At 44.4% G+C, this 11,702-nt stretch overlaps 1 pseudogene; it reads left to right on the plus strand.

The window, feature by feature from the left end:
• The first annotated feature begins 10,201 nt into the window (after nt 1-10,201).
• On the plus strand, nt 10,202-10,372 carry LOC138383146 (U2 spliceosomal RNA; annotated as a pseudogene).
• The last annotated feature ends 1,330 nt before the right edge of the window (nt 10,373-11,702 follow it).

Here is an 11,702-nt window from a genome sequence, read left to right on the forward strand (position 1 = left end):
ATCGTCCCCCGCAGGCCGTGCTGAGCCCTGGGCCAGGTGGAGGAGCCCCTTGTGGCTGCGCTGTACTGTGCTGTCTTGAGCTGGGGACTCCCCTGCCCCCAGGCCACGCTGCAGCCTCTGCGCTGGTTCTGCTGGTTCCGCTGGTTCCCTTGGTTCCTGGCAGCATGGCCCCGTGGCTTGCCCCGGCCACCCCCATCCCGGCGCCAGTGGCCCGTGGGGTCCCGCTCTGTGAGGTCACTGAGGCGATGTTGACAAGGCAGGGCGGCAGCCCCAAGGACGTCCCCTGGGGGTGGGGCCGCCCCTCAAATTTTCAAGTGCATTTTTTATGGAAATCAAAAAGCTTACTCTAAATCTATATTTGTGTGTAAAGTAAACCAGAAACCACAAAATAATCTTTAAAAGGAGTAACAGTAATCAAAGCACGTAGAAGTAGAACGAGGATAGATGCAGGTAGACCAATGAGGAGATTTAAAGGTTCGCTAACAAACACAGGCATTTTCAGAAAGTAGTCAACAAATTTGACAGGAAAGAAAAGTGTTTTGAACAAATGATACTGGTAAAATTGGATATGGAGATGCAAAAGGGGAAATGTGGACCCCAAATTTAAAACATGTGACAAAAATATTCAAAACGATTGTATAACTAAATGCCAGAATTAAAATATTCCTAGGAGGAATAGTAGAGTATTTTATTGTGATCATGAATTAGGCAAAGATTGCGTAGATTTTACACCAAAAGAATAATGAAGAGAAAATTTGATGAATTGTCCATCAGATTAAAAAATTTTTGTCTTCAAACATCATGAAAATATAAGTAAATAAATGGGAAACTACTCCAGCTGCCACCTTGGTATCAGATTTCTTGCCTCAAGAATTGAGTAAATGCTGCTAAAAACACCCAGCCCTGTAGTAATTTGTTATGGCAGCCCTGTCAAACTGATGTGATCTATTAGGACACACGCAGAGTGTCCCCTGCAACATAGCTGAGATGGCAAGAGAATTGAATCATGTCAGGGTCCACCAGCATTGAAAGGCTAAAATGCTGTGAGAAATGGCCTCCCTGGTGGACTATTATGAACACAAGTGAGACCACAGCTTTCACCATGGCAGCACTAAGAGGATGTGTTCTGTGAGACAGCAAGTTGCAGACAGATGTTAGAATAGCTTAAACCCCTCAAATATTTTAAAATATAAACCATCCTAGTAAGAGTGGTATTTGTTTGTTTTATACAACTAGAGGCCTGGAAGGGCAGTGGAGCTGACAGCCACATAGGATACCTGTGGCAAGTAGCTAAAACTATAAAACAATAGTCAAATGCAAAGACACTCATGGTCTAGTATAAAGTGAAAAAAATGCAAACATTTTCTCTGATCTTCCTACAAGCATATGCACATGAATTTTGTACCTAACCAAGTTGCCACTGGGGACTAATGGAGGCCAGGATTTTTTGGGAGGGGACTGTGAGTCACTCAAGTAAAAAAGTCCTAGGACAGAACCCACGGAGTTCCCATATTTGGCTCCGAGTCCTAGGCCCACCCTGGTCATGTTGAGCTCCAGGCGGTAGAAACACTTCTGTGCCCACTCTCACCCCAGTGCAGTACTGGCCATGGTTGGTGGCATGGTACCCTTACCCGTTACCCAAGGGGATGGAGTAGTTGGACACACACACCTCCTCGTTGATCTCCTGCATTGAGCCCTGAGAAAAAGGTGCCTGGCAGCGAGGTCAAGAGGTGTCAGTGGTCTTTTTAGAAATTCTGTACCCTAGATCAGGGAGAGAGAAGAATCTCCAGAGACCTCCAGCCAGGGAGGAAACCAAATGGTGAATCAAGGTCTCAGACTTAACATCTGAGTAGACAAGCTTGATCCCCAACACTCAACTTTCCATTCTGCCATCATGACCTGGGGTATGAACATGACACACCCCCCAGTGTTCCAACACCCCTCAGCCTGATTCTGCACAGGAATCCCTCTCATCCCCCATTCCTCCCACACACATATATCAATAGGGAGGGGTGTGAGGCTGCCCAGGTGGACTCACAAGTGAGGCCTGACTTGGATGGACCTGCCCTGGGGTACCGTGTGTTACCTTGGGGCATCTCTTGTCAACTGGTCTGAAGCGTGGGGGTGAGAAGCTTGGGCACTGAGCCAATGTCTGCATCATTCAGAAAGGCTCTCACTCCAGGCCTCGGAGACAAGCGCCTCAGACAGTTGGGATACGGGAGGAGAACATCTTACTCTCTTAAGAGTCTCCTGTCAAGTGAGTTGTATAGACGGCTGTCTCTAGAATGTGGGTGCCTGGTTATCAGAGCTCTAAGTTCTCTTGGGGTTAATCACCAAGCAGGTGAGGTCACTTCTTCAAGGTTCCATCATGTGGGCCCTTTTCAAAGGGCCCTCTGGACTGCTGACTGCTCACCCTCCTCCCGCATGTCAGCTGCTGTCTTATACCCGGTTATGCAAACACAGCCTCCCTCAGCACCCCAGGAAGACTTGCATACAGTCAGAGCCACAGGTTTGAGGAGACAGAGTTGGGTCAGAGCTTTCTTGTTGTTACCAGTTCTGCGAGCCCAGATATGTCATTGTGCCTCCAATGGCCTCCTCAGTCTTTCAACCTGCACAGTGGGAATAATGCTTACCATCTAGCTCCAAGGGAACTCATCTGGTGCATATGAGATAATACTTATAATTCTTGTAGGTGTGTATTATATGTTGCTAAGACATAAGCTTAGAGATGGAAGAATTGTGATCAGTGGGATATAACCTAGAATGCAACTCAAACTGACATGGGTTCTGTCAGTTGAATCTTGGGGAAATCACTCCCTCTCTTGGTCTCATTTACCAAGGCCCACCATGGGGGAGTTGGAATTAAATAAAATTCAGATTTTGTTATCTTGTGATAATAAACCTTCCAATGCCTTCCGCTTATATTTAGAAACAAGCTCATGTGCCTTACCTTTGTGTCTGTGGTGGGAGCCCCATGATGGTGCACAATGATCCCCACCTCCAAGTATCCCCATCCTTGTGTAACCAATAAGGGTTAGTGACTCACTTTTAGTCAATAGCATGCAAACTAAAGATATGGACTGTCACCTCACAGATTGAATTACTAAAAGACTGTGACTTGCCACTTACTTTCTCTCTCAGGTGTCTTCTCTCCCCGCCCCCTCTCTCTCCTGTGCCTTCCTTTGGGGAAGCAAGCTTGAATGTTTTGAGATTCTCTATTTATGGGCCTGTGTGACAAAGAATGGAGGGAGGGCCCAGGCCAATAGACAGAAAGGAACTCAGGCCCTCATTCCAAACTGCATGATGCCAGCAACTAACCAGATTGAGTTTAGAAGCTGATCCTCCACTGCCCAAACTTCAGTGGGGGAAACAGCCCAACCTTCTGAGAGACCCTGAGGCAGAGGCACCCAGCTAAGCCATGCCAGGATTCTCGGGCCACAGAAACTGTGACATAATACATGTTTGGAGTTTTAAGAAACTAAATTTGGAGCTGATGTTTTCAGAGAGCAGTAATGACACAAGGCGCCAGGACCCAGCATCTGACCCTGTCTTCCTCCCACCCTCCCATTATCTCCTCTAAGGCTTGCTGCAGCCATAGTCGCCACCTGTCTAACCTCCTCTGGCCAAACTCATTTCTGCCCACAAGTTTCCATACCAGGGATACTTTCTCCCTGACACAATGTGCTAGTCAGCATTTTCCAGAGGGGAAAGGAAACCAATAGAATTTATAGAGATATACAGGAAGAGATTTATTATGAGGATAAGCCTATGCAGTTATATAGGCCAAAAAGTTCCATATGCCAAATGAAAACTTAAGAACAAGTAAGCCAGTGGTCTCTGTCTGAAGGCCTAAGAACCTAAAACCAGGAGGGTGGGGCACCGGGGAAGGTTCAATGGCCAGAGAACCAGGAGCTGTGATGTTCAAAGACAGAAGATTGATATGCCAACTCCAGAAGTGTGGGTGATAGTTTGCCTTTCCTCTACTTTTTTCTTTACTTTTTTTTTTTTTTTTTTTTTTTTTTTTTTGCCAGTCAAATTTAGCAGTGGGGCGGGGGGTTGTTGTATACCAACTTTAGTGACATTAATGGTAATAACTTCTGATAACCCATACCTTTCTGTTTTATCTGGGCTTTCAACAGATTTAATGGAGACTGCTTTCATTGGTGAGAGCAGAGTCCCTTTCCTCAGTCTCCTGATTCAAATACAATGTCTTTATGAAACTCCCTATAAGACACACCCAGAAATGATGTTTTGCCAGCTACCGAGGCATCCCTTAGCCCAATATCAATAAAATTGACAGACAGTCAACCACCAGAAGTTTTCCCCTTTTTAAACTTGGAACCCATAAGCATCTTATTAAGCCACACTTAATTTGGAAATAAAAATGACAGAGTCATAATTCTACTTAACATGATACAACTTGTGTACAACTGAAAGTTGCAGACAACTTAAAACACACATAGCCTTTGCCCAGAACAAGAGGTAAAGTCCTTGAGTGATGTTTTCTCATCTCTAGACATCCAGTAAATGAAATAATATGATGTAAGATTAATCACACTAAAATACTGATATAAAGTCTAAATACAACTTATGAAACATAAGGGAATAACAGGAACACACAGAGATATTTGCTTAATACATATATATAATCAAAAAAAGTACTTATAACAAAACATGGAAATACTCATGAAAATTACAGTCCTCCTTGCCACAGCTGGTCTCATGGTCCTAGCTCATATTCATAAACTATCTTCCTTCCCTACCCATTCTGTGTTTGCTGTAACTGCAGAAAGTCCTGAACTTGTCCTCAGTTTTACCTGCAAAGTTGACCCAAACCTTCGTTCTTGAATGGACTGGGTCAGTTACAGTACTGCTTGCATTGTGCTGTTATAGTTTTCACTGACCTTCATCACAGGGCATAGTGATACTAACAGACGCCCTGAGGCCACAGTCCACAACCTCTTTGGCACCAGGGTTCAGTTTCATGGAAGACAATTTTTCCACAGGCTGGGAGCAGGGGGGATGGTTTCAGGATGATTCAAGCATATTAATTTATTGTGCGCTTTATTTCTATTGTTACTGCATTGTAATAGATAATAAAATAATCATACTACTCACCAAAATGCAACCTCTCTGCTAATGATCATCTGTATTTGCAGCCATTCCCCGATGCTAGCTCAGCTCCACCTCAGATCATTAGGTGTTAGATTCTCATAAGGAGTAAGCAAGCTAGATGCCTCGCATGTTCAGTTGACAGTAGGGTTCACACTCCTGTGAGAATCTAATGCCACCACTGATCTCACAGGACATGGACCTCAGGCCATGGTGCAAAGGATGGGGAGCAGCGATAAATACAGATGAACACACTCACCTGCCTATTGTTCACCTCCTGCAGTGTGGCTGATTTGTAACAGACCACAGACTGGTACCAGTCAGCAGCCTGGGGGTCGGGGACCACAGCCCTAAGGGATCCTGTAATCCAAGCATACTGTTTCTTATCTCCATTGTGAAACAGTAGACCAAATTGCTCTTGGTAGTCTGGATCAATTACCTCAGCCAACATTGTAACTCCTCCCTTCTTGGCCTAGTGACTCAGAAACATGAGGATCCCACAGTGGCCAGTGGCAGTCTTAACTTCCAGGGCAATGGAATCATTGCTGTGCCTCCTGGTGGAAGATTCCTCCTTCTGGGACTAAGAAGACTAGAACAGCAGAGGATGAAGTCATGGGAACAAGAAGCCAAACTTTTGTTATTTGGTCACCAGGGATAATGGTGAGCTGTGCCATTCTCATTTCCACCACTTGATTTTTTAATTTGTAAATCCTGAGTATAAGTGAAACAGCACCGTATGTTGGATGCTAATTCAGAGTATATACAGCCTTCTGTGCAAACTTATCTCATACCTTCAAGACACAGCACCTAATTGGTGTGTAAATGCCTCTTCAAAGGGGCCATTTCAAAGTTCTGTGAAACCTGCTCTTTCAGAACGATGAAAAACATGATAGGAGCATGAATTTTGTAAGTATGGGTCCATCGCTACACGTTTTTGTGAAGTGAGTTCCTTAGTCAAATGGAGTGCTGTGTGGAATAACAAGATAGTGGATGGGTATTCTGTAAGTCAATAAACAATAGTTTTGGCAAAAACATTGCATGCAAGGAAAGCAAATCCATATCCACAGTAAGTGTCTTTCCAGTAAGGACAAAAGCTTGCTCCTTCCATTATGGATGTTGTTCAGTATAATCAACCTGGCAAGAACCAGCTGGCTGATCATCCTGGGAATGGTACCATACTGGGGCTGAGTGTTGGTATGTGCTGTTGGAATATTGAGAACTCAGTGGAGGCAATAGCTAGGTCAGCCCTGGTGAATGAAAGTCCACATTACTGAGTCCATGCATAACCTCCATTCCCTGCCAGGATGGCCACTTTGATCATGGGCCAAATGGGTGATGACAAGTGTGACTGTGGAAAGAGGCTGACTGGTATCCAAAAAACAGGTCATCCTGTCTACCTGGTTATTTAAACTCTTCTCTGCTGAGATCACACTTGGGTGGGCCTTGACATAGGACACAGATATCTTCATGTTTTTGGCTTTTCTGGAAGTATGTCTCTGTACATGCCTGTTCCCCAAATTCCCTTTGATCAATTTCCCAATCATTTTCTTTTCAAGTTGTTGAGACTTCAGCCAAACCGTGGGCCACAGCCAATGAACTGGTATACAGTAGCATGTCTGGCCATTTCTCCTTCCTACAGAAGTTCACAATGATGTGTACTACCCAAAATTCCACCCACTGGGAAGATTTTCCTTCACCTCTGTCCCTCAGGAATGTCTTAGACAGGGGCTGTAGTGCTGTAGCTGTCCAGGTTTTGGTGGTGCCTACATGTTGGGCAGAACCATCTGTCACCCAGACCCCAGTCTTTTCTTCCCCTGCTAACTGATAGTAGGGTACTCCCCATCAGGTGTTGGCTTGGAGACAGAAGGCAGTGCAGGAGAACAAACCACTGGCATTTGGGTGACTTCTTCCTATAACTTAGTTGTGTTTCAGGATCTGCTTGGGCCCAATCACCTATATGGCACTTCCATTTGACAACAGAGTGTTGCTACGCACACTCAACCTTATGGCTTGGTCGGTCAGATAATACTCAGCTTATCATAGGCAGCTTGGGTCACACAGTAACTTGTGGCCAAGGTCCATCATGCAGTTTCTATGAAGTCCAAGTAGTAGGCTAAGGGCTCTCTCTCAAAAGGAAAGTATTTGTCTGTAGGTGATGGCATGGCCTTGTTCCAAAATTCTAAAGGCTGACATATGATCCTCTTATTGGGGCCCAATAAAGGCTCCAAAAAATTCATACCTGCCATTGATACCTCAGGAACCACTGGAACTTGATGACCTGGTCTGAGTGACAGAGCAGCTTGCACAGCATCCCAGGCCTGCTGCAGAGTTGTCTCCTGGACCCCCTGGAAACTAGCAGCCTTTCAGGTCATTTGGCAAGTGGGATGCAGTGATGCACCCAGGTAGGGAATATGCTGCCTCCACAATCTAAAGAAGCCTCTACGCACTGTGTCTTTTTCCTGGTTGTGGAAGGAGCCAGATGCAAAAACTTACCATTTACCTTAGAAGAGATATCTCAACATGCCCTAGCCACTGGGCCACTAACAATTTCCTGAGGTAGAAGGCCACTAAATTTTAGTCAGATTTATTTCCCGTTATCTGACAGGCAAATGCTAGTTTTGTTCCTGGGGGGAAATTCCAATACAGAGAAAGGAGAAACGCAGACTCATAACATTAAGACAGTCCCAGGAAAAGTTGGGATGGGCCAGCATCTGCAGTTCCTGAAGCCAGAGAAAAAAATACACACCCTATATATATGCATTTATTTGTGTATTAATGCTTCATTTTTCTTAAGGTGTATCATATTTGATGGCTTTGGATTGTCCTGGTTGATTAACTCCCCCAGGGGTCATATAGCCCCTTTGGTGCAGGTGAAGGAATGCAAGAAGGGGGTGGGTGCAGCCATAGGTGGGGAAAGGAGGATCGCCAGAAAAGGATCACCATCCCCCCTGGAGGGCAGTCAGGTGACAGGTGCCCAAGCAGCCAGTGCAGGTGCCCCAATCAGGATGAAGTTACCCAGTAAGAGGGCACGTGTGATGCCAAGTCAGGAATTGGCAGCATCCCTGGCACAGTCCAGTGAGAACCGAACTCTGTCATCAGCAAAGAGGGCACAGCTGTCCCAGTGTTGGCTGAAAATGAGGGGAGATAAAGAGAGTGAGGATCAGCTGTGGCTCTGGAGGAAACTCACCCATGTGAGGAAAGAGACATTAACAGGAAGTAACCAGGACTTGACTGTAAACGTGGACTAGTGGCGGAATGTTGGCAAAGGCATTACCCGCAAGCTGAAAGGTTGGCTGCTCAGTGGGTGGCTGAAATGACCCTGTGATGAAAATTTTCATTGACTTTGGTGCAGAGTAGTCGGTAAGTAGGTCTGGAGAAGCCACAATTGAACATGGAACATGAAGCCACCTAGGGCAGCAAGAGCCACCAGATGTACTGAGGCTGAGAAATAAATAGTCACATGAGGATGTAAAATGAGTTGAACAGACTTGGACTTAGCAGTAGTAGGCTTGGAGTTGCATGATTATGAGCAATGGCAGGCCGGAATGGGACAGGATCTAAAGGACTCAGAAACAAGTAGTAGGGTCTGAAGACACTGTGTGTGCAGGCGGTGATGTCCTAGATGCAAATCTTGATATTGGAGATGGCCCTTTCAAACCTAAGTTTGAGTTCTATCTGGCCCAAATGACTGGCAAGCACAACTGAGGTGTCAAGTGTTTCCAAGTGGCACAGGTTGTAGAAACAGCGATGGAGGTGGCCTAAGAGACAGATAAAGTAATTGTGGCCTGAGGCTGCCTTCCTGCCTTAAGTCTTTAAGAATGAAACTGCAACCTAACTTAATATATAAAGAAACCGGAAACCCAACTGAGGAGTATGTTTTGTGTAGAAAATAGCTGAGTCTTGGGCACTAACAGCAACCAACCTTCAGCCACCCACAGGCTGCCAATTGTTCAGACCTGCCGCGAAAAGGCCAAGGCCGAGCTGTAACCAGCGAAGCTGTCTCTGTATCTCATTTGTGTTTGCTGTCTCTAAATGCTCTCTGCCCACATTGTGGAGCAAATCTTTGACCTCTTCTGGTCCCAAAGGATGTCTGACTTGTAAATTATTCATTGCACAATTAAACTTTGTTAAATTTAATATTTCTAAAGTTTAAGACTGGTGAGAAAATGCACCTGTAAAGGTCTTGCTAGGTCAAGATGTAGTCAGGGTTGGTGGGACAGTCTATGTGACCATGCGAATGAAAGACAGAAATTGTAACATGAGAGCGTCTTTCAGCAGGTGGAAAAATTGGTGTGTAGTCTGGAAGGGCATGAAGCAGTCACCAGGGCCAGAAGTCATACATGCTGTTGTGCATGAGACAGCTCCGTACAGATTGGAAAGACGTAAGCTGCGTCAGGGACTGGCTGAGTGTTGCAAAAAGCCTGTAATGTTGTCCTAGCAGTAGAGGAGTCTCCAGAAATCTAAGAATAAAGGTGAGGAGGTGTCCGTGGAAGCTGATCGAGCCTGGAAGCTTTGCCATGTGGTGGAAGAAAGCAGACTCCCTATAGGCAGGGAAGAAGCTCTGTGGCAGAGAAAAGCTACCTGTGGTCAAGGACGTAATGGTATTAGCCAGCTGCATTGTCAGATGACAGAGTTCATGGGGGTGGGAAAAAAGTAGCAGTAAAGTCTCAGTTTCTGTTTATCACAAGGAAAGACATGGGTGCCAGGTGAAAGGTGTCACGAAGTCAATGTTGCAATAGGTGTCCTTATCTGCTTTAATTGTTGGAATTCTGTCAGTAAAGCCATTGAGGCAATGCAGTGTCAAAAATCAGAGTAAAAATGGTCAAATCTAGGAGTCCCCCTTGTAGATACCAGAATAAAAGAAGTCTGTTTAATAAAAATGGGACCCTGCGTCAGCCCAGTTCAGACAGGGCATGAGTAGTTGTGTCCACAGGGGTCTGTCGGGGTCCAGTGGCAGCCTCTGCATGAGGAATGTGGGGCACCATTCCAGAGTTTGTGATTGGGACCATAAGTGGGAGCACAGCCCACAAGCTTGCTGACAGAGCAGTAGGAGCAAATATCAGGGCCTTTCTTCCAAGACTGGGGATGCATCACTTCTCGGCCCTTTCGCTAAGATCAAGTGTCGTATCTGTTCTTATCAGTTTAATATCTGATATGTCCTCTATCCAAGACTGGAAATGCTAATCATGTTGGCATTTTAGCAGGATGAGCAGAGTCCTGACCTCATTAATCAGTCGTTGCTGTATTATTGGGAGGAATTACCACACGGGTACTTGGCACAACAGGGACAGTTTGGGTCTGGGGTTTGCGGCAGACAAGATGGAATCAGTAATCAGGCCTCACAGTGGAGGCTAATCTAATTTTTATGCTCTCCTCAAAATTTAAATATTTATGATGATGAATTCAAGTATAAGTATAATAGGCATGTTTTCCAAGTTGAAGACTCAATGTCAAAAAGAATGTTCCAGAATCCTTTGATATGAAATATGTAAGTGGAAGTGACTGGATCTCAGATGCATTCATGTAAACTAACTCTTCTGGCCAAATTAGAAATAGTGTCTGGTTGTTATCCTACATATTACCTACCATATTGCTGGTGAAATCACCCTCAGTATTAGATATTTTCATGCAGTTTTGCCGTGTCTAATAACAGCTGTGATGATATCGGAGAAAAGACTCTTTATAGCTCAAAAACATTTTTTTAAAAGAACACAGAAAACAAGCAAAGTGGATACATAGAATTATGCACCTGCAATGGGAAGGTAATTTCAAATATAGACATGGAAAATGAAAGTCAACCACTTCTTTTCCTGCATGGAAACAACGCACAGTATTTTATTTGTAATTTAGGTAACAGAACTAAGATTTTATGTAGCATTTACAACATCTTACATCATAATGCAGGATTTCATTGCTCTTTACCAGTCCTCTCTGAATTTCTATATATAGGCTTCTACGATATAAGTGGGGCAAATATACTGACACTGCTCTAGGGCTCTCCATTCTTAACCAAACCCTCTTATACACTGATCGGGCCCATGGCCTTTATTCTAAAAATGAACTAAAATCAAAATGAAAATTAAAAATACCTAACTCTATTTAAATAATGAGAAATGTTTTCTTCTTAAGACATACATTTCCTTTCAATGTACATTAAGAGACTTTTAAGAATTTCTTCGCTATCCAACGAAGCCAAAGTAAAATTCAAAATAATCAACAAATTGAAAAATTTAGAAATTAACTTTGATTTTTCTCTAAGTTTTTAAAACTTTCTAGTTTTTAAAAATGCTACAGTGTTCATGGTATACTTTGCTCTGGTTTAAATATGTGATCCAAAATTGTGTTGGAAATTTAATACCCAATGCAGTAGTGTTGAAATGTGGGAACTTAAAGAGGTGATCAGGTCATGAGGGCTCTGCCCTCCTGAATTCACTAATACTGTTGCCAGAGGAGCAGTTCAGTTATCACAGGATGGGGTTCCTGATAAAAGAAGGAGTCCTTCTGTCTCCCACTTCCTCCCCTCCTTGCCATCCCCATCCACCATGGGATTATGCAGCATGCAGGCCCTCATCAGATGTGGTTCCTCAGTC

Source organism: Eulemur rufifrons, chromosome 4, assembly GCF_041146395.1.
Source record: "Eulemur rufifrons isolate Redbay chromosome 4, OSU_ERuf_1, whole genome shotgun sequence".
Taxonomy (NCBI): Eukaryota; Metazoa; Chordata; class Mammalia; order Primates; family Lemuridae; genus Eulemur; species Eulemur rufifrons.